Here is a 6,106-nt window from a genome sequence, read left to right on the forward strand (position 1 = left end):
ATGGCTCTTATTATTTTGAAGTATGTTTCTTCAATATCTAGTTTATTGAGGGTGTTAAACATGAAGAGATACTGAATTTTATTGAAAGTCTTTTCTGTGTCTATTGAGATAATTGTGTGCTTTTTTGTCTTTAGCTCTGTTTATGTGATGAATCATATTTATTGATCTGCATATGTTGAACCAACCTTGCATCCTGTGGATGAAGCCTACTTGACCATGGTGAATTACCTTTCTGATGTGTTGCTGAATTTGGTTTACAAGTATTTTGTTGAAATTTTTTGCATCAATGTTCATCAAGAATATTGTCCTAAAATTTTCTATTTTGATTGTGTCTCTGCCAGGTTTTGGTATCAAGATGATGCTGGCCTCACAGAGTGAGTTGGAGAAAAGTCCCTCCTCCTCAATATTTTGGAATAGTTTAAATAGGAATGGTACCATCCCTTCTTTGTACATCTGGTAGAATGCAGCTGTGAATCCATCTGATCCCAGGCTTGTTTTGGTTGGTAGGCTATTTATTATTGATTCAGTTTCAGAGCTTATTATTGGTCTGTTCGCGGAATCAATTTCTTTCTGTTTCAGTCTGGGGAAGTTATATGTGTCCAGGAATTTATCCATCTCTTCTAGGTTTTCTAGATTGTGTGCATAGAGATGTTCATAGTAGTTTCTGATGGTTATTTGCGCTTCTGTGGGGTCAGTGGTAACATCCCTTTTGTCATTTTTAATTGGGGTTTTTCAACCTTTTCTCTTTGTTTCTTTATTAGTCTAACCAGCAGCCTATCTTACTGTTTTCTTTCAAAAAGCCAACTCTTAGATTCATTGATCTTTTGAATGGTTTTTTTTGTATCTTAATTTTATTCAGTTCTGATTTTGGTCATTTCTTATTTTCTGCTAGCTTTGGGGTTGGTTTATTTGCATCTCTAATTCTTTCAGTTTATACAATATTTTTTAACCCATTTCTTCATTAAGTTGTTTTCACATCTTGGCTATTATGAAAAATGATAAAGGGAACATGGGAGTGCAAATATCTCTTCTGGATTCTGATTTCAATTCTTTTGGATACCTGTCCAGAAGTGGGATAGCTGAAACATACAGTAGTCTATTTTTAATTTTTTGAGGAACCTCTATTTTCCATACTTGTTGCACCATTTTATATTCCTCATGACAGTGTACAAGGGTTCCAATATTCCTTCATCCTCACCAACACTTTTTATCTTAATTTCACATTAATAACAATTCTTAAATGTGGATTGACCCTCCTTACTGTGGTTTTGATTTGCATTTACCTAATGATTAAGGACATAGAGTATTTTCTTAATTTACTTGTGGATCATTTGTATTTCTTCTTTGGGGATATGTCTATTCAAGTCTTTTGCCCATTTTTTGAAATTAATTTTATTTTATTTAGTATGGGTATATAATAGGTATATATATTTATAGAGTACACATGATATTTTGATAGAGGCATACAATGTGTAATATAGTCACATCAGGGTAATTGAGGTATTCACCACCTCAAGCATCTATTATATTTTTGTGTTAGGAACATTCCAATTCTACTATTTTCACTATTTAAAAATATAGAATAAATTATGTTGAGTGTAGTTATGCTGTTATGCTATCAAATAGTAAATCTTATTCATTCTATCTAACTGTATTTTTGCACCCATTAATCATCCCCACTCCCTGCCGCCCGTCTCTGTTACCCTTCTCAGCCACTGGTAACAGTCATTCTACTCTCTATCTTTGTGAGTTCAATTGCTTTAAATTTTAGCTCCCACCTATGAATGAGAATATGCAAAATTTATCTTTCTGTGCCTGGCTTATTTTACTTCACATAATGTCCTATAGTTCTACTCATGTTGTTGCAAATGACAGGATTTCATTCTTTTTATGGCTGAATAATATTCCATTGTGTATTTCATCATTATTTTAGAGTGTACTTCCTTTACTTATTAAAAAAAAAAAAATAAGTTAACTGTAAAACTGCCTTGGGCAGTCCTGTCAGAAATAAGGCATTGCTATCATAGGAGATGACAGCTCCATAGGTGTTATTGCTCCTGAAGACCTTTCAGTGGGACAAGATGTGGAGGTGGAAGACAGTAATACTGATGATCCTGACCCTGTGTAGGCCTAGGCTAATATATGCATTCACATCTTAGTTTTTACCAAAAACTTTTTAAAGTTAAAAAGTTAAAAATAGAAAAAAGCTTATAGAATAAGGACATAAGGGAAGTAAACACTTGTCTACAGCTGTACAATGTGTTTGTGTTTTAAGCTAAGTGCTATTGCAATAGTCAAAAAGTTAAATATGTTAAAACATTTATAACGTTTAAAAAAATACAGTCAGCTAAGGTTAATTCTTATTGAAGAAAGAAAAACATGTTTAATGTACAGTATTTATAAAGTCTACAGTAGTGTATAGCAATGTCCTTGGACTTCACATTCAATTATCACACACTCACCGATTCACCTAAACAAGTTCCAGTCCTGCAAGCCTCCTTCATGGTAAGTGCCCTACTCAGTTATACTATTTTGTAATAATTTATACAGTATTGTTACTGTACCTTTTCTATTTTTAAATATCTTTAGATAGACAAGTACCATTGTGCTAGAATTGCCTACAGTATTCAGTACAGTAACATGCTGTATAGGTCTGTAGCCTAGGATTAATAGGCTATGCCACATAGCCTAGGTGTTAGTAAAAAGGAAAAATCACAAATCAAAAATCTAAACTCTTATCTCACAAACATAGAAACAGAACAGAAAAATAAACTCAAAGTAATAATAAATATGTAAATGATAAATATAAGAGCAGAAATCAATGAAGTTGAAAACAGAAAATGGTAGAAAACATTAATGAAACAAAGAGCTGGTTCTTTGAAAATATAAAAGAAATTGACAACCCATAGGAAGACTAACAAAGGAAAAAGAGAGAAAAGCCATACATTATCAATATCAGAAATAAAGCAAAGGTCAGAGCCTTTCAACTAATAGTTCTGGAGCAACTGAATATCCATAAAAATACAAATAAAATGAAATAACTTTTATTTTTTTGAGACGGAATCTAACTCTGTCACCCAGGCTGGAGTGCAGTGGCGCGATCTCGACTCACTGCAAGCTCTGCCTCGCGAGTTCACGCCATTTTCCTGCCTCAGCCTCCTGAATAGCTGGGACTACAGGCGCTCACCACCACACCCGGCTAATTTTTTGTATTTTTAGTAGAGACAGGGTTTCACCGTGTTAGTCAGGATGGTCTCAATCTCCTGACCTCATGATCCGTCCACCTCGGCCTCCCAAAGTACTGGGATTACAGGCGTGAGCCACCATGCCCAGCCAAAATGAAATAACTTTGACCTAAGCCCAACACCTTTGGCAAAAATTAACTCAAAATAAGTCATGAACATAAATGTAAAGTGTAAAGTTATAATACTTTTTCAAAGAATAGGAGAAAATCTTAGGACTCCAGGATTAGGCAAAGAGTTATTAGAATTGACACCAAATCATATTTCCACAAGACTAAAGATACTTGTTCAAGTCAGTCTCAGTGGCTCACACTTGTCATCCTAGGCCAAGGCAGGAGGACACTTGAGCCCAGGAGTTTGAGAATAGTCTGAGCAACATAGTGAGACCTCATCTCTATAAAAAATGACAAGTTATCTAGGCATGGTGGCAGACATCTGTAGTCCCAGCTACTCAGGAAGCTGAGGTGGGAAGATTGCTTCAGCCCAGAAGGCTGAGGCTACAGTGAGCTGTGATCACACCACTGCACTCTAGCCCGGGCAACAGAGAGGGACTGTGTCTCAAAAAAAAAAAAAAAAAAAAAAAGGGTCTGTTTTGTGAAAGGCCCTGTTAAAAGGATAAAAATACATGCTGAAGAGTAGGAAAACATATTTGCTAACCATATATCTGACAAAGGGCTAGTATCTAAAATACGTTAAAGAACACTCAAAACTCAACAATGTAAAATCAAATAATTTAATTAGAACATGGGCAAGAGACACGAAAAGTCATTTCACTGAAGATATACAGATTTCAAAAAATGCTTAAAGTTATTATCCATAATAGAAATGCAAATTTAACCCATAATGTGAGGTCACTATACACCTATCATAATGGCCAAAATTAAAAATAGTGACAACATCAAATGCTGGCAAATATGCAGAAGAATTGGATTACAGTGCTGAATACACACAATGATCTGAACTAATTTCCACAGAATCATGCAGGGTAAAAAAACTATTCTCAAGAGTTTTATATTGTACACTTTTTTATATAACATTCTTGAAATGAAACAGTTATATAAATGGAGAACAAATTAATGGTTTCTGGAAATTAAGGAGAGTATATGGTGTCTATACAAGGGCAATATGATACATGTATGCATTGTAGAATGATTAAATCAGGCTAATTAACATATCTATTGCCTCACGTACTTTTCTTTGTAGTGAAAACAATAAAAATAAATTATTTTAGGGCATTCAAAAGACCAATAGGTATATGAAAACATGCTCAACATCACTAATCATCAGGGAAATGCAAGCCAAGGCCACAATGAGACATCATTTTATTGCAGTTAGAATGGCTATTATCAAAAAGACACAAAATAAGACATGCTGTTGAGGATACAGAGCAAAGGGAGCTCTCATAGGCTGTAGGTGGGATGTAAAGTAGTACAGTCATCATGGACAACAGTATACAGACTTTGCAGAAAACTAAAAATAGAACTACCATATGATCCAGAGATCCCACTACTGGGTCTTTATTCAAAGGGAAGGAAATCAGTATATCAAAGGAATACCTGCACCCTCATGTTTGTTGCAGCACTATTCATGATAGCTGAGATAAGGAATCAAATTAAGTGTCCATCAATGAGTGAATGGATTTTTTTTAATGTGGTATATATATACAATGAAATATTGCCATTCAGCCATAAAAAAAAGAATGAAAGCCTGGCATGGTGGTTCATGCTGGTAATCCCAGCTCTTTGGGAGTCCAAGATGGGCAAATCACTTGAGGTCAGGAGTTTGAGACCAGCCTGGCCAACAATGTGAAACCCTGTCTCTACTAAAAATGCAAAAAGTAGCTGGGTGGGGTGGCATGCACCTATAGTCCTAGCTACTCGGTAGGAGAATTGCTTGAACCTGGGAAGCAGAGGTTTCAATGAGCCTAAATCATGCCACTGGGTGACATCCCAGCCTGGGTGACAGAGTGAGACTCTGTCTTAAAATATATATATATATATATATATATATATATATATATATATATATATAAAATGAAAAAAAAAATGAAATCCTGTCATCTGGCCCAATATAAATGGAACTGGAGGTCATTATGTTAAGTGAAATAAGCCAGGCACTGAAAGACAAATATCACATGTTCACACTCATTTGTGGGAGCTTAAAAAATTAATCTCATGATAGTAGAGAGTAGAATGATAGTTATCAGAGGCTAGGAAGGGTGACAGGGATGAAGTGAGCTTGGTTAATGGGTACAAATATACGATTACACAGGAGTAAGTTCTAGTGTTTGCTAGCATAGTAAGGTGACTACAGTTAACAAATATACTGCAGATTTCTTTTTTTTATTTCGAACTTTTAAGTTCTGGGGTACATGCACGGGATGTGCAAGTTTGTTACATAGGTAAAAGTGTGCCATGGTGATCTGCTGCAGAGATCATCCCATCACCTAGATATTAAGCCCATCATTAGCTATTCTTCCTGCTGTCCCTCCTCCTGCCCCCAATGCTCCGACAGGCCCCACATGTTGTTCCCCCTCCATGTGTCCATGTGTTCTCATCATTCAGCTCCCACTTATAAGTGACAACAGGTGGTACTTGCTTTTCTGTTCCTATGTTTGTTTGCTGAGAATAATAGCTTTCAGCTCCATCCATGTCCCTGCAAAGAAATGATTTTGTTTCTTTTTATGACTGCATAGTATTCCACAGTGTATATGTACCATCTATTGCAAATTTCAAAATAGCTAGAAGAGAATATTCAAAATGTTCCCAACACAAAGAAATGATAAACATTCAAGGTGATGGATATTTTAAATACCCTGATCTGATCATTACATATTATAAGAGTGTATCAAAATCTCACGTCTA

This window comes from Piliocolobus tephrosceles, chromosome 9 (genome assembly GCF_002776525.5).
Source record: "Piliocolobus tephrosceles isolate RC106 chromosome 9, ASM277652v3, whole genome shotgun sequence".
NCBI lineage: Eukaryota > Metazoa > Chordata > Mammalia > Primates > Cercopithecidae > Piliocolobus > Piliocolobus tephrosceles.